This window comes from Stegostoma tigrinum, chromosome 18 (genome assembly GCF_030684315.1).
Source record: "Stegostoma tigrinum isolate sSteTig4 chromosome 18, sSteTig4.hap1, whole genome shotgun sequence".
NCBI classification, from domain to species: Eukaryota; Metazoa; Chordata; class Chondrichthyes; order Orectolobiformes; family Stegostomatidae; genus Stegostoma; species Stegostoma tigrinum.
In genome coordinates, this window is record NC_081371.1 from 42,695,582 (window position 1) to 42,713,599 (window position 18,018).

Here is an 18,018-nt window from a genome sequence, read left to right on the forward strand (position 1 = left end):
CTGCTATCTTCCCTTGGGTACCTGGACGATGTGACTATGTCAAATGTGGTCATACATTCACCCCTGACGTCCTTACCTCCGAATAATACCCATTCTCCAGCATAACCACATCCTCATCCATGGTTTACCATCACCCCCACACTTACATATACATTTGCACCTCTTTATGATTGTCATCGTTCCTGCCTTCTATCCTCGGGGCCCCAATCTTTCCATGAATAGGTTCCCCACCGTCCATCCCAAAGCAGAAGTCCCCTTTATTCTAACTTCTTGTCTTTATTTCACAGATAACTGATTGGCTGCAGATCACCCCCTTGCGTTTCAGAACTGGACACCACTTGAACTGCCAATACTCAACAAATGCCTGTTTATTTCCCTCTCTCAGACTGGTATTAAGGAGCCACGGGACTAACTGCAAACCACTCCACAGACTGCAGAAGCATGGGCTCCTGGACCAACAGGATGTCTGAGCATGGCGAAACTGCTGAACTCATCTCAAAGAATGCTCTTGACCAACTGTTACAACATTCTGACTGATGAGTACCTCCATGCGCTTCACTGAGGACCAGTCATTTCTGACTTTGAGACGTTGCCATTTGCTTGCAGCATATGCAATGTGTTTGCCACGTAAGCTGCTGGTGTGCCCTGAAGCGCATCTTTAGAGAACAGAAGCATCCTGCACATGGATCAGAAAGATGCCACAGGGGTTCTGAGAGGCTAGCAGTTGTCAGATGCCACACTAGCATCCAGCTGGTGCCCTTGAGCATACCTCAAGACATTGTTACAGAGTGCCTAAGATGACAGCCTGGGAGGTACCAAACAGTGAGCTGAAGTCAGAGATAGCATTTCCTGAATAAGGGTTAGGACCCACAATGTCAGCTTTCCTGCTCCTCTGATGCTGCCTGGCCTGCTGTTTTCTTCCAGCTCCATACGGTTTTATCATAGAGCTGAAGTCACTAGGTACCACACTCATCTTCATTTGGAAATTGTCAATATCTAGTTTCCTCATAGCAGCTGACAGAACAAAAGCAGTCCTGAGGAGATGGGGCAGCACAGCGACACAGTAATACTTAGCACTCTGCCTCACAGTGCCAGGGATCCAGGTTCCATTCCAGTCTTGAGTGGCATTTGCATGTTCTCCTAATGTCTTCATGGACTTGCGCTGGGTGATCCAGTTTCCTCCCACAGTCCAAAGATGTGCAGGTCAGGTGGACTGGCCATGGAAAACTTGGCATTATAGGGGTAGAGTGCGGCTGCTGGGTCTGGATGGGATGCCCTTCAGAGGGTTGGTGTGGGCTCGATGGACTGGATGACTTGTTGGCTTTATTTTTTGTATATTTCAGTTTAGATGTGTGTCAACATTTTTAAAGTACTTCTAGTATTATTTGCCATTTCACAATCAGTATTTTTTAAAAAGAAACAAGAAATTTAATTGATTGGTTCGGTTGTTAAGTACTGATGAGGAACATGAAAACAAAGAGTCAAACAGCATTCAATTAATTTATGTTTAGCCTATTGTATATTTGATTGTTGTTTTGACAGATGAGTTCTCATTTTAACAAATGATTAATTTTTTCTTCAAGGATGGAGAATGCTCTAAGCCAACATTGTATGCGATTGTATCTTTGAAAGGCTCCTGTTTTGAGTATTCAATGTAAAAAAATTAATTTTCTAGATAGATAAGCGTGCAGAAATGCTGTCATTTGTACTCTTCTGCAGGGATACAGCATTTCAATACACAAGATGTCATTATGATTGGAGGTCTTTCCATTGGTATTTGGAGCGCTAGCTGCAAGTGTAATTCAAAACTTGCTAGGTTTCCTTCTACTCCAGGGTAGTAAGTCTAAGAATACAGTAAAAAGGGTGGAACAATATTAAACTCAACAGAACACTAAAAGTATCTTATACTTTGTATCAATGCGAAGGAGTTTTGGCTTCATGCCCATCCAGCTTTAACTTGGATAGGAAATTGCTTCACAGTTTTATTAACAGCATGAAATTACATTGAGGCAGTTTGGCCACAAAAACAAATGCAGAATCTGGAATTAATCCACGGCAAATAAATCATTCATGTCTATTAATATTAACCTTTATTGTTGCATATTGCATATTGATGGGGTAGATTGATTTGAGTCTTAATCATCTTAATACCAGAATTTTGGCATTTGGAATAACTAAAGATAAAATATTATTTGCAAAACAAATGCAGGTATTGATCTGTGAGAACACAACTCGGCCAACTAATTTATTTTCCAGGTTATGAAGGGGAAGGTCCATAATCCCACACTTGCAGCAAAGAGCTGGTCTTTAGGGAAACACAGACCAGAGATATGACTGCAACTCTTGTGCTCACAATGGAATCACTGAAAGCTGGGTGAGTAAAGGAATTCAGTGAGAAAAGGAGGGAGGTGATTTTTCTTTTGGCTTTCCTTCTTTCTTTGTTAACCTCCAGGAAAAGTGAAAAGTTACTGTGAAAAGTTGCCTGAGGGGGTTCAGTTTGATAAGAGAAAATATCAGAGTGACATCTTTGGAGAACCGTAAGGTCACTAATCTCTAATCTTCTGTTTATATTTTAAAACACTAAAGTAAGCTTAAATAGTAGCAGAGCAGCTCACCCATGCTGAGAGCCAACTTTATGACATCTGGGGAATAGTGGACACTTCACATGACTTGGATGACCACAAGACAGACCACAAGTTCGAGGGGCAGAAGTAAACCATTTATTAATTGAGTCTACTATATCATTCAATGAGATCATGGCTGATTTGATAAACCTAACCTCCATTTTCCTGTCTTATCCTGAAACACTTGATTTACTTCTTAATTAAAGTTCACCAAGTGTCACTGGCTGCAGAAACGTGAGCTGAGTTTCAGAACTTGACAGTAGTTGGAATCATTGTGATGCATCCACGAGACTGAGAGTTGCATGGATAACTCATTCAGAGAGGCAGTGGCACTGCGGGTTCGGGGCATGCAGGCAGATAATTGGTGACTGTCACAGAGCCCAGCAAAACAAGAAATATAGTGCAGGAATCCCCTGAGGTCCCATTTAAGAATCAGTTTTCTGTTCTGGATATTAATGAAGTTGATAGTTCCTCAGAAGACTGTAGCAAGTGCCAGGACCATAGCACTACAAGTAAGCCAGAAGGGAAGGAAGAAGAGAGTAAAAGATCAGTTGTATAAGAGATAATGGGAACTGCAGATGCTGGAGAATCCAAGATAATAAAGTGTGAAGCTGGATGAACACAGCAGGCCAAGCAGCATCTCAGGAGCACAAAAGCTGATGTTTCGGGCCTAGACCCTTCATCATCTGATGAATGAAGGGTCTAGGCCCGAAACGTCAGCTTTTGTGCTCCTGAGATGCTGCTTGGCCTGCTGTGTTCATCCAGCTTCACACTTTCTTATCTTATAAAAGAGCAGTTGTGACAGGTGATTCATTAGTTCGGGGAACAGACAAGCACTTCTGCATCCACAAAAGTAACTCAAGGATGATATGTTGCCTCCATGGTGTCAGGGTCAAGAATGTCACAGAATTGCACGTTCTTCTGGAGCTAGAGAGAGCAGCCAGAGGTCACAGTCCAAATCAGTATCAATAATGTAAGGAGGTCGTGAGATGTGGTCCTGCAATAAAAATTTAGGGAGCTATGTAGAAAATTAACAAGCAGCACCTCAAAAGCAGTAATCTGTGAAAAATTCCAGCACCACTTGTAAATGAATAGAGAAATTGGAGGATAAGAGAGATGAATTAGTGGCTGGAAAGATGGTGTAAAAGGGAGGGCTTCAAATTTCTGGGGCACTGGGCCTAACTCTGGGGAAGACAGCAAATGCATAAGCCAATGCACCTGAACAAGACAGAGACCAAGTTCCTTATAAGGCACTTTGTTAGTGCTGTTTAACTCTGCAGGGATTTGGGAACCAGGAAAGAATGAATGAGTAAAACTAGGTGCAAAAATTACTGGAAGAGACAAATAGAACAAGCATAGAGAACAGATCGCTGACTTAGGAGTAACTGATTAGGGAAATTTAAAACATTCTAAATCAAGATTACACTGTTTTCATAAAATAATAGAATCCCTACAGTGTGGAAATAGCCCCTTTGGCCCAACAAGTCCACACCTACCCTCAGAGAATCCCATCCAGACCCACATATCCCTGAACACTATCGGCAATATAGCATGGCCAATCCACTTGTCCTGCATCTCTTTGGACTGTGGGAAGAAACCAGTGCACCCAGAGGAAACCCACGCAAACGCAAGGAAAATGTGCAAACTTCACACAGACTGTTGCCCGAGGGCCAAATCGAACGCAGGCTTTTGGCACTGTGAGGCAGCAGTGCTTACTGGTGAGCCACTGTGCCACCCCAAGGAAGGTGGGAACTCCTTCAAGCTGGAATTGAACCTGCGACCTAAGTAAATGAGTCTATGTGTATATCCTACACAGAATATAGTAAGTAAAATGGGGAGTTACAGGCACAGATTTCATGTGGAATTATGATGTTGTGGCAATAATAGTTAGCTGAAGCAAGGGCAGGACCAAATATTATTTTTTTTCTGGTTACAGGTTGTTCAGGAAAGATAGAAATAGAAGAAACAGTGGTGGCTGGCATATTTAAGGAGAATGTTATATTGCTAGAGGAATAAAGTATGTTTGAGAAGGTTCAAGGAAATAAACAATTAAGCTAAAGCTAAAGAATAAGAAGGGTGCAATTACGTTAATGGGTGTATTCAAAAAACTACTAGAAGGATGTAAACAAATAAATCTGTAAGGAAATTACAGTGAAGTGCCAGCATTATGGAATAGTTATAATGGGGAACTTTAAATTACCTGAAAATGACTCAGAAAATCTTAGTGCTAAGGACAGAGAGGGATAAGCATTCTAATGTTATGTTCAGTAAAGTTTCCTACACCAGTTATGTGTCCATTTCAACAAAAGGGAAGCACTGCTACAACTGGCCATTGAAAATGAGGTGGGGCAAGTCAGTCATGAGTCCATGGAGGAACAAGCAGGGGACAGTGATCATTGTATCTATTATAGGGTTTACAATTACAGTGTAGGACAATCCAGCATAAAAATAATTAACTGGGGGACAGCCAACTTCCATGGGGCAAGAACACTGTTGAACCAGATAGACAAGCAACAAAAATTGGTGGAAAGACAGTAGCTGAACAATAAGCTACTCTGAAACAATTAATAAAAAAAATCTGTGGATGCTGGAAATATGAAACATACAGAAATTGTCAGAAAAACTGACAAAATGTGAAGCTGGAGGAACATGGCATCGGAGGAGCTGGAAAGTCGATGCTTTGGATCTGGACCTCTTGTCAGGACTGTGAAGGGGAAAGGGAAGGGGAAGGAAGCTGGGTGGGGCTCGGGGGTAAGGTAGGTGAAATGATGATAGGTGGATTCAGGTAGGGGGTGGTAGAGATTGGTCAGTGGGAAGGGTGGAGCAAATAGATAAGAAGGAAGGTGGATAGGCTGTGTCAGGTCAAGGAGGCAGGGATGAGAGGGATGGCTGGAAATAGGATGAGGCCGGGTGTGGGGAGATTTTGAAGCTGGTGAACTCTACGTTGAGGCCATTGGGCTGTAAGCTCCCAAGGCGGAATATAAGGTGTTGTTCCTCCAGTTTATGTGAAACCTCATTTTGACAGTGGAGGAGGCCCAGGATTGATATGTCACCGTGGGAGTGGGAGGGGGAGATGAAGTGGCTGCCAACCTGAAGGTGGTGCTGATTGGAACGTACAGAATGCAGATGCTCCACAAATCGGTCACCAAGTCTGCGCTTGGTCTCTCCGATGTAGAGGAAACTGCATCGGGAGCAATGACGCAAGACCAGGTTAGAAAACATACAGGTGAATGTCTGCCGGATCTGGAATCCCAACTATCTCCTAGTTGCTGGAAAAACTGTTTCAATTCTGATGAAGGATCACTGGACCCAAAATATTCACTCTACTTTCTCTCCACAGATGCTGCCAGATCTGCTGAGTTTCTCCAGCAATTATTAATTCTAGTTCAGGTAAAAATGATGAAAAAGTGTGTTTATGATAGGTTAGAAAATACAATTCAGAACCAAGCTCAGTACAAAATTTTCAGAAGGGAAATGAAAAAGCAAATAAGTGAAGCAAAAAGGAAATATGAACAAGACTAGCAAATATAAAGGGAATCTCAAACTGTTGTATTGTAGAAACATGGTAAAAGGGTACTAAAAGGAGGAATAGGTAAGATTAGGGACTAAAAAGGAGACTTACATAAAGTGAAGGGATGTGGATGAAGTATTAAATTATTTTATTTATTTTGGTCCAGTCTTTACCAAGGAAGCAGGTGTCACCAAGATCATGGTGATAGGACAAAACACAGCCACGGGAAGGGCTCACAATAAAATAAAGGTTTCACATAAGTCATTGGAATTTAAGAGGTGACAAGGGGCCAGAACCATATAAGATGCATCCAAGGATTTTGAAGGAAGTGAGAGTGAAAGTTGCAGAGGCACTAACCATAATCTTCTGTCTTTTCCGGACAAAGTGACAATGTCACTGGACTGGGGAATTGCAAATATTATGCCCTTGCTCAAAACAAGGTTTGTAAAGATAAGAAGTCAACAACACAGACCAGTCAGATCATAGAACATAGAATAGTGCAGCACAGCACACGCCCTTCAGCCTACGATGTTGAGCCGACCTATTATCCTACTAAGATCAATCTACGCTGCATACCCTAAATTTTACTATTCTCCATGTGCCTATCCAAGAGTCGTTTAAAAGTCTCGAAAGTATCTGACTCCACCACCACTGCCGGCAGCACATTCTACACGTCCACCACTCTTTGATAATGGGGATACTTTTAGAAATAATAATATTTCAATAAGCGGGATAAAATTAGTAATCACATAGAGAAACAAATGGGTTAATTAGAAAGTGCCAGCATGCATTTCCAAGTGGAAAATCATATTCAAGTAACTTGCTGGAGTTATTTGAACAGGAAACAGGCAGATTGATCTGAATAATGCTCTTCATGTAATATATGTAGATTTCCAAAAGGCATTTGATACAGTGCTGTATAACAGGCTGAAGTTAGCATCTATGAAATAAAGGGAACAATGGAAAAAGTGGAATTAAAAAAAGAATTGTTTTGCAAAACAGTGTAATGTTTAATAACTATGTTTCAGGCTGCAGAAAACTTCATAGTAGGGTTCCCTGTAGTCAGTATCAGAGCCCTCACATTTCCCAATTTTTGACTGACTGATTTATTGTCATGTGTGACGAAGTACAATGAAAAGCTTTGTTTACGAGCAGTACAGATGGATTATAGTATGCAAGGATGTACAGATCAGAAAGACTCAGACAGAGTACAGGTTACATTGCACAGGGCGTGCGCTCGGTGATCAACGTTAGCAAGGTCAGCATTATTTGAGGTTAGAGAGTCCATTCATTAGTCTAATAATGGCTAAGATGAAGCTGTTCCTGAATCTGCTGATGATCTATATCTTGGCGTGCAAGAGACAATTCAAAAGTCTTGGAGATGATTAGAAATGGCTAAGGGAGGGACAGGACTGGCATCTTAATGTGCCAGGGTACAGGTGCTTTCGGTGGGACAGAGGTGGAGGAAAGAGGGAGAGAGAGTTGCATTTGATCAAGGGGAATATCACAGCAGTAGTCAGAGATTAAATAACTGAGGGATCCTTCAGTGAGGCTTTGTGGGTGGAGCTAAGAAATAAGAAGGGGATGGTGATGTTATTAGGCTTGTAATACAGGCCCAAAATAGTCAACTGGAATTAGAGGAACAAAATGCAGGGAGGTTGGGGAGTCTTACAGGAGAAATAGGGTTGTCATAGTGGGGGATTTTAATTTTCCTAACACAGACTGGGACTGCCATTGTGTAAAGGACTTAGATGGGGTGCAATTGCTAAATGTGTTCAGGAAACTTACCTCAAGCAGTATATAGAAACACGGGAAGGGGCAAAACTCGTCCTACTCTTGGGAAATTGGGCAGAACAGATGACTGAAGTGATGGGGGGAGGCACTTTTGGACCAGTGATCATTGTTCTATTAATTTTAAAACCGTTATGGAGAACTGCAAAACTTGTCCACAGGTTCAAGTTCTAAATTGGGGAAAGGTGAATTTAAATGGAATTAGACAGAAGTTTGCAGGGATTCATTGGAGTAGTTTGTTTGCAGGCAAAGGGACCTCTAGTAAGTGAGAGGTTTTTAAAAGTGTGATAGCCAGAGTTCAAGGTCTATATGTTCCTGTGATGGTGAAGGGCAAGGTTGGCAGGAGTAGGGAACCCTGGATGACAAGAGATATTGAGGCTTTGACCAGAGAAAAGGAGGCATGGCTCAGATACAGGCAGCTGGGATCAAGGGAACCCCTGGAGGTATGTAGGGGATACAGGAGTTTATTGAAGCAGGAAATCAGGAGGGTGAAAAGGGGGCACGAGATAGCTTAGGCCGAGAAGATCAGGGTGAATCCAAAGAGATTCTTTTTCCTTTAATATATTTAAAGAATAACTGGAGAGGGAATAGTACCTTGCGAAGACCAAAGTAGACATGTATGTGCATAACCATAGGAGACGGGTGAGGTCCTCAATGAATATTTCTGCTCCATGTTTGCCATGGAGAAATACAAGACAATTTTGAAACTCAGGGACGTTAGTGGTGATAACTTAGGGACAGTCCATATCACGTAGAGGAGGTGTTGGAAGTATTAGAATGTATGAATGTACGAAGGTGGATAAATCTCCTGGTCCTGACCAGACATATCCAAGAACCCGGCAAGAGGCTACAGAAGAAATTGCGGGAGCCCTGGCTGAAATATTTGTATTATTGTTAGCCATGGGTGAGGTCCCGGAGATCTGGAGGGTAGCGAATGTTGTGCCCTTAATTAAGAAGGGATAGTAGTACTAGTAAAGAAAAAAGCTGGGAGTATAGACCTAACACCTGCAGTAGGGAAGTTACTTGAGAACATACTGAGCGATAAGATATACATTCATTTGGAAAGATAGGGTTTGATTAGGAGTAGTCAGCATGGCTGCATGCATGGGAGATCATGCCTCACAAATTTGTTGAGGTGACCAGGAAGGTTGATGAGGGCAGAGTGGTAGATATATCTGTATGAATCTTAGTCAGGCCTTTGATAAGGTTCTACATGGTAGGTTGTTCTGGAAGGTTAAATCACATGGAATCCAGGGAAAGGTGGAAAATAGGATACACAATTGGCCTGATGATAGGAAGCAGAGAGTAATAGTGGAAGGATGCTTGTTGGACTGGAGCCCTGTGACTAGTGGTGTGTCTCTGAGGTCAGTGCTAGGCCCATTGCTGTTTGTTATTTATATCAATTATTTGGATGAGAATGTACATGGCATGATTGGTAAGTTTGTAGTGACACTAAAATGGGTGGTATTGTGAACAGCGAGGAAAGTTATCAGAAATTGCACCAAGATCTTGATAGCTGGGGAAGTGGGCCAAGAAATGGCAAATGGAGTTTAATATAGATATGTGTGAGGTGTTGCATTTTGCAAAGTCAAATCAAGGTAGCAGTTTCATGGTGAATGGTAGGACCTTGAGGAGTGTCATGGAGCAGAAAGACGTTGGAATTCAGGTGCACAGTTCTCTGAATCACAGGTAGACAGGGCAATGAAGAAGGCTTTTGGCACACTGGCCTTCAATAGTCAGTGCACTGAATACAGAAATTGGGACGTTATGTTGCAGTCGTACAGGGCATTGGTGAGGCTGTACTTGGAGTATTGTGTTCAGCTTTGGTCACCTTGCTATAGGAAGGATGTTATTAAACTGGAAAGAGTGCAGAAAAAATTTACAATGATGTTGTCAGGACTCAAGGGACTGAATTATAAGGAGAGTTTGGACAAGCTAGGGCTTTTTTCTTTCGAGTGTAGGATACTGAGGGGGTATCTTGTAGAAGTGTATAAGGTTATGAGAGACATTGATAGGGTGAATGCAGTCAGTCCTTTTCCCAGCATTGGGGAATCAAGGACTAGAAGGCATTAGTTTAAAGTAAGAGGGGAAAGAACATGTGGGAACCTGAGAGACAACTTTGTTTTTTATTACACAGAGGGTGGTACACCATCAGAAGTGGTTGAGGTGGGTACATTAACAACATCTAAAAGGTATTTGGAACTATGCCTGAATAGGAAAGATTTAGAAGCATGTGGGCCAAGTGCAGTGAAACGGGGTCAACGTGGATGGACATTTTGTTGGCATAAATCAGTTTGGGCCAAAGGGCCTGTCTCCATACTGTAGGAGCCTATGAAAAAATAATTTAGAAATGTTGTAAACTTTGTGGAGAATGGTGTAGAACATCAAAAGGACATTGATTGCAGATGGAATGGTTGAATAAGTAGGTGGTTGATGAAGTTCAATGTACAAAAGTGTGAGGCATTATGTTTTGGTAGAAAAACATGAAGATAGAGTACAAAATCAAGGATGTTACTCTAAAACCAAAAACAACAAATGCTGGCGATCACAGTGAGTCAGACAGCATGCATGGAGAGAAAGCAAGCTAACATTTTGAGCCTAGATGACTCTTCATCAGAGCTGAAGTGAAGTGTGAAGAGAGGCAGCATTTATGGTATATTTTGTGTAGGGTGCTGGAGGAGAAAAGATGTTGATAGTTCTGAGGAAGTGTCACTGGACCCGAAATGTTAACTCTGTTTTCGCCTCCACAGATGCTGCCAGACCTGCTGAGCTTTTCCAGTGACTTTGTTTTTGTTCCTGATTTACAACATCCACAGTTCTTTTGGTTTTTATGTTGTAGTTCAGATTAAGTCATTGGAATGTGAGAATGACAGAATACACTTGTTCACTTCCTGGCTGCCCCCCAGGTCACATGCTCATGACTCCCACCGCTGAAATTAAGAAGGCCACTGATTCACGAGGCAAATTTTTTATACAGGAACCTTATCTTCCCGGCTGCCCCCTGGCTCGCGCACTCACCATGCCCGCTGCTGAAATTGTGCTGCACTGTTCTGTGTTCTAACAATTCTCTGAGAGCAGAAGTTTCTCCTCATCACTCTCCTAGCTCTTTTGCTGACAGTCTTGAAATTACGACCTTTAGTTACTCACATACTATTTTTAGAAGCAAATATCTTTCATTACCCTGTCAAAATTGTGCACAGTTTTGAACACCTGAATTCAGGTCACCTCAATCTTCTCTGCTCCAAGGAGAATAAGCCCAATTTCTCTTATTTTTCCTTGCATCCAATATCCCTCAATGCACTAAATCTCTTTTGAATTCTCTCCAGGGCTTTAACATCATTCCTCAAATAAAAGTACCCAGAACTGAACACAATACTCCAAATACATTATGACGAGTGTTTTGTGGAGGTGCAGTCACACTTGCTTGCTTTTCTATTCTATGCCTTTATTTATAAACCCCACGATCCTATAAGCCTTCTTAACAGTTGTTTCAACATGCCTGGCCACCTTTAGAGCATCATACACATGAACTGTGAGGTCATTGCACTGGTACTCCCCTCAAGGTCATACTATTAAGTCTGTATTGCCTCTCTGTGTTTCTTCTATCAATATGCATTACCTCACATTTCTCTGTATTGAAATTCATCGGCCCATTTGGCCAACATGGTCCTCTGAGGTCACTCAGCATCATCTTCACAATTCACCACTCTCCCTAGCTTAGTGTCATTTGCAAATTTAGAGATTTTGCCCTCAGCATTTATCTCCAAATCGTTTGTAGAAAAAGCAAGAGTCGCAATACCGATCCCTGTGGAACACTCGCTTTTAACTAGTCTCCAATCTGAGAAATGATCATCCATACCAACCCTGTGATTCCCACCTTTTAGCCATTTTTCTAATCCATGCTGCCAAATACTCATCAATCCCAAAAGTTAGTAAATTTGACAAAAAATGCAGATACAAAAAGAAATATATGCAATGATGCTGAAAATCCAAAATAAAAACATTAAGCAGCAAGCCCACACACTTAAAAGCAGAGTAGCTGGTTAACTAAAAGGAAGCAGATCAGCTTCTTTAATCAGACAGACCAAAACAAAAATAAAAGGAAAACAGGACAGATCAGAATTATAAATCATTACAATGATTGCAGTAACCAGATATTGGGTTTAAAATAACTAAGCTTGCAATTGTACGGTATTTTTCACAACCTCGGGATGTTAAAACAGGTATAAATGTAATTAAATATTTTTGAGTTGCAGTCATTGTCGAAACATAATAAATACAGATGCCAACTGTGTCAAATGACATCACATAAATGGTAATAAGCAGATGATCTGTTTTACTGCTGCTGGTTGAGTAATAAATATTGGCCAGGAATTTGAAAGAATTATGCTGCTTTTCTTCACAGTAGTGTCAGGTTAATACTGTGTTCCCTTCAGAACACAAAACTTGACCGACTATCTCACTGGAAAAATTATACCTCTAACAGTGCAATATTCTTTCAGTAATGTACCAAAGCATCAGCATTATAATCCAAGCTGTAATGTGTACAGCAAAACTTAAATTTAGAGCCTTCTTACAGAGAAGCAAGCATGCCAGCACTGAGCCATAGTCCCCACCTAAGAACATTTATAGAGCTGAATATATTAGATGACTCAACGGCTATTTATTTCGCTCTACAATACTTCAAGTTGCAGGTCAAACATACTTTAAACTGTGTAAATATTTATTGGAAAAATGTGTGTTGGGAGGAAAAGCAAGTGTTAACCAAGGCTGTTGATCAGCAAAAACAAGCCATTATTTTACAAGAACACTTAACAATGGTTATTTTTTGTACAAGTCTACACATGGATTTTTGCTTATTCTAGAATAAAATATACACGTTTACCTTTTTGTTGATAGAGAAAATACATGGACATTTCATTGTCCCAACTTGTCTATTTCTTAGCTGGCTTCTGGGCATTACCAAACTTATCTTACATTCAGCGTTTTCTTTTCAAAAAATGTTGCTGCATGAAAGGCATATTGATAATTACATCTTTCATGCAGCAATGTTTTTTGCAAAAATAATTGCTGAATGTAAACCAACAGAGTACGTTCAATTCTTAAACCAGGTGAAGCACAACATTTCTTCTTCCTCAGGTGACTTAGGAAATTTGGCATGCCTTTAAGAACTCTCATTGACTCTTACAGATGCATCATAGAAAATATACTATCTGGGTGCATAACCGACTGGTATGGCAACTGCTCTGCCCCGAACCCTAAGAAACTTGTGGTTGTGCGCACAGCCCAGACCATCAGGGAAGCCAGCCTTCTATCCATGGACTCCATTTACATTCGTCATTGACAGAGAAAGGCTGCTAACATCATGAAAGACCCGTCCCTCCCCAGTAATGCTCTCCTATGACCCACTTCTGTGAGGCAGCTGCTACAGATGCTTGAACACATGCACCAACAGGTTCAAGAATAGCTTCTTCCCTGCCAGTATTAGACTGATGAATGTACTCTCTAAGATCAAAATATGTTGAACAAAAAAAGTTGCTGGAAAAGCTCAGCAGGTCTGGCAGCAGCTGTGAAGAAAAAAAAATCAGAATTAATATTTCATCCTGAGAACTATTCTGAGGATGGGTCACGGGACCTGAAACATTAACTCTGATTTTTTCTTCACAGATGCTGCCAGATCTGCTGAGCTTTTCCAGCAACTTCTGTTCTTATTCCTGATTTACAGTATCCACAGTTCTCTCATTTGTTTTCAAGTAATGTTGCTCTTATTGGTGTTGATCCTGCTTCACGCATCTCCGGTGCAGTGTAATCTGTATTCCTCACTCTGACGAAAGCATCCTACACTCTGCATGTTCTTGCTTACTATGATCTGCCTGTGCTGCCTGCAAACAAAGCTTTTCACTGTACTTTGGTACACATGACTACAATAAATCAAATCAAATCAAATCAGATCACAAAGAAGGAGTCTCCTTCTCAATCTTTTCCCTCAGGTTAAACTACCACTAGTGGTCTCTCTCTAATGAGAAAGCAGTCAGTGAGTTCCTTCACTTCTCTAACTTTGTAACATTGTGACAAAAGCCCTTGAAATCATGTTTCAGATATCACTCCAGTGACCGACAGCATGATTTAGATTTTTTTTAATGTTTATCCCATTTTATATGAACTGGGTATCAAGATGCTCCTGAGTGTTAGGTCTAATGGTCTATGGCCTCGATGAAATTTGAAGACAGGTAGATAGATGAAAAACAGAGAAGGGAAGTACAGTGAATTAGCATTGAATTATCAACAGATAATGAATGAAACAAAAACAGAAAAGTCAGAAATAACACTACAGCCTTTGAAAGAAAATGCCTCGGGGAACAAGTTACGTTGTGTGATTAACTCTCCACAGCTTCATTATTTATTCCAGTGATAATGGGATAAGGTTACGTGGAGCCCAAGCTATGCCTGCCTCTTTGTAGGTTATGTGGACCAGTCCCTCTTCCGCACCTACACAGGCCCCAAACCCCATCTCTTCCTCCGTTACATTGATGACTATATCGGCACCACCTCTTGCTCCCCAGAGGAGCTCGAACAGTTCATCCACTTCACCAACACCTTCCACCCCAACCTGCAGTTCACCTGGGCCATCTCCAGCACATCCCTCACCTTCCTAGACCTCTCAGTCTCCATCTCAGGCAACCAGCTTGTAACTGATGTCCATTTCAAGCCCACTGACTCCCACAGCTACCTAGAATACACCTCCTCCCACCCACCCTCCTGCAAAAATTCCATCCCCTATTCCCAATTCCTCCGCCTCCGCCGCATCTGCTCCCAGGATGAGGCATTCCACTCCCGCACATCCCAGATGTCCACGTTCTTCCAGGACCGCAACTTTCCACCCCGCAGTGGTCAAGAACGCCCTTGACCGCGTCTCCCGCATTTCCCGCAACACATCCCTCACACCTCGACCCCGTCACAACCGCCCCCAGAGGATCCCCCTCGTCCTCACATAGCACCCACCAACCTCCGGATACAACGCATCATCCTCCGACACTTCCGCCATCTACAATCCGACCCCACCACCCAAGACATTTTTCCATCCCCACCCTTGTCTGCCTTCCGGACAGACCACTCTCTCCGCGACTCCCTTGTTGCTCCACACTCCTCTCCAACCCCACCACACCTGGCACCTTCCCCTGCAACCGCAGGAAGTGCTACACTTGCCCCCACACCTCCTCCCTCACCCCCATCCCAGGCCCCAGGATGACCTTCCATATCAAACAGATGTTCACCTGCACATCTGCCAATGTGGTATATTGTATCCATTGCACCCGGTGTGGCTTCCTCTACATTGGGGAAACCAAGCGGAGGCTTGGGGACCACTTTGAAGAACACCGTCACTCGGTTCGCAATAAACAACTGCACCTCCCAGTCACAAACCATTTTAACTCCCCCTCCCATTCTCTAGACGACATGTCCATCATGGGCTTCCTGCAGTGCCACAATGATGCCACCCGAAGGTTGCAGGAACAGCAACGCATATTCTGCTTGGGAACCCTGCAGCCCAATGGTATCAACGTGGACTTCACAAGCTTCAAAATCTCCCCTTCTCCCAGTGCATCCCAAAACAAGCCCAGTTCTTCCCCTCCCCCCACTGCATCCCAAAACCAGCCCAGCCTGTCTCTGCTTCCCTAACCTGTTCTTCCTCTCACTCATCCCTTCCTCGCACCTCCATTTCCTACCTACCACCTCATACCGCATCCTCGACCTGTCCATCTTCCCTGGACTGACCTATCCCCTCCGTACTTCCCCACCTATACTCTCCTCTCTGCCTATTTTGTTTTCTCTCCATCTTCGGTCCGCCTCCCCCTCTCTCCCTATTTATTCCAGTTCCCTCTCCCCATCCCCCTCTCTGATGAAGGGTCTAGGCCCGAAACGTCAGCTTTTGTGCTCCTGAGATGCTGCTTGGCCTGCTGTGTTCATCCAGCTCCACACTTTGTTACTATTATTTATTCCAGTCTGGTTGACCTGCCCGGACCATAAATCATATCATGAACACCATTCTTTGACATTAATTACGAGGCCTAAATGATTGAAATTAAATTTCTATTGACAACATAAATCCAACAATTTGGTGACTCACTGTATAAGGCCGCGGGGCGGGGGGTGGTCATTCGTTCAGTTCCGACGAGGCTGTGCAAATTGTCCAGCGAGTTCTGGTGATTCAGAACTCGTGGCGTATGAATTTACGTACCTCTAAATTGCGTGTTTTTTTTTAAATGTAAAGTGCGCACCGTTACTTTGCCAGCATTTTCTGAGTTCATGTACTCTTTTTAATCAAATCAAATTCGCATCATTGTAAAAAGTAGAGATTAGCTGCAGTCTCTCCAAAGATCTTGCGGCGCCGTGATAGTGTCTCTACCTGAGGATCAGAGATGCAGGTTCAAACTGTTATAAGAGGTCGAGCAAGAATCTGTAGAAAAGTCTCTGTTGCTCACCATAAAAAGCGTTGTTGACACTGTCCCTAGTATAACAGCAAGTTAGACTGAAGTCTTACTTTACGCTACACTTTATAACTTGTTTCAATGCGGCTGGCTGAAACTCTGATCCTGTTGAAACAAGCACATAAAGGTGCCCCATTGCTACCCATCTCATTAAATACAAATGACTTATCTCCTCTTCTCCAGCCTTGCAAATACATAAATGACCGTCAGTGCACATGATAATTTTACCTTGTTGATTTCGGCTAATTTTAGTTACTCCTTCCCACGGAGAGGGCTTCACTTCTGTAACCGACATTCCCGGAAAATCTCTTACAAATAAAAAAAATTCCATTGCACCGATGGTTTACTCATTAATTGTGACCTTCTGAATGCCGGAGATGCCGAGTAAATGGTTTGGCCCAATGCCACGGCTAAAAGCCTCCCACCTGTTTCAAAAACAACATTGACGTTTTGACCAGAAATCTTCACAGCCCAACAGGAAAGCAGTATCATTTAACATCGTGATATTGATTCGGGAAACGTCCGTTGCGAAGGCAAATATTGACCACATACAAAAAAACCTGTCCGTTTAAAGGACATTAAACTCACATTCCAGTTAAAAGATGAGAAGCCAACATTTACCAATGCATCTGGAATGTTTGAAGACTCGTTTTTAACCGCATTGTAGCACACTTCATTGCAGTTCTATAATCTAAACTCCTCCACAATCTGCGTGTGTGATTGCTCACTTTGGATTTGCATGTATTGGGAATTCCACGTATTTTTAAAATTTGTTGCCAGTGAAAGTCAACGTGTGAAAAGTGAATCTTGCGTGTTTGTTGTTGGTAACCAAATTGAAAGGACAGTTGGTAGCAGTGTGTTTGTTTTCTCAGTCTCACTCTAGTGGCCCCTACTGGAGTATCTCTGTACGCACCTCTTGGCTGAAAACCGCCGCAGACTTGGTGCTGATGTGCACAACCAAAAGTTTGATTACTGGCCAGCTGCCAAGGACATCTCATCTGAGACCAGGGCTCTGTTCAGTAGAGGTAAGGGGAAGGGGAAGAGGATTGGGAGTAATTGGAAGCAGAATTATTGATACCACATTACTCCAGAGTGCTGAAGCTCATAACGTTCATAGCTGGGGTTACAGTCTGCAGGATACATGGCCTGGGCCAGGAGCACAGGGTCGGGAAAGGGAAAGAAGAATCCTTATCTGCGTCATATCGAGGTACCAGCCCAGGTGTTTCAAAACCTGGACTATTTCATCTCCTGGGTCAAAATCCTGGAATTCCCTCCGTAGTGGGTGGCATTGTGGGTCAACCCACAACAGGAGGACTGCAGCAGTTCAAGAAGACAGCTCATCTCCACCTTCCCAAGGGCAACTAGGGCTGGACAATGAATATTGGATGCCCGCATCCCACAAATCAATATTTTTTTTAAAAAACGTTTTGCTAGGAGAGTACACTCTGTGTAATAAGATTCAATTATCCCCAGCTCCCAAAATAAGAGGGAAAATTCCTCAACACAAACTGCCCCATGCCCCTGCCCTGGCCTCCTTCCAGAGTAATTACCCATTCACCAGCGACTAGGGGTACCAAACCCAATTAAAGTGACCAACATTTGGCAG

The 18,018-nt window shown here is 42.6% G+C and overlaps 1 protein-coding gene and 1 long non-coding RNA gene across 4 annotated transcripts in view; one reads left to right on the forward strand and one right to left on the reverse strand.

Annotated features, from left to right (window-relative positions):
• Positions 1 to 2,093, forward strand: part of LOC125460878 (uncharacterized) — a 31,743-nt gene extending 29,650 nt beyond the window's left edge. Inside the window, exon 4 of the long non-coding RNA XR_007249353.1 lies at positions 288 to 2,093. This is a non-coding gene — a long non-coding RNA (uncharacterized LOC125460878). The remainder of the gene's footprint in view (positions 1 to 287) is intronic.
• Positions 1 to 17,227, reverse strand: part of LOC125460877 (ras association domain-containing protein 9-like) — a 51,261-nt gene extending 34,034 nt beyond the window's left edge. Inside the window, exons 1-2 of one of the 3 annotated variants that reach the window (XM_048549039.2) lie at positions 17,034 to 17,227; positions 16,641 to 16,837 (exon numbers count right to left, since the gene is read on the reverse strand). The gene's annotated coding sequence lies outside the window, so the exon portion shown is untranslated. The other 2 variants (XM_059652469.1, XM_059652468.1) reach the window with 2 other exon arrangements.
• Between the last annotated feature and the right edge of the window lie 791 nt (positions 17,228 to 18,018).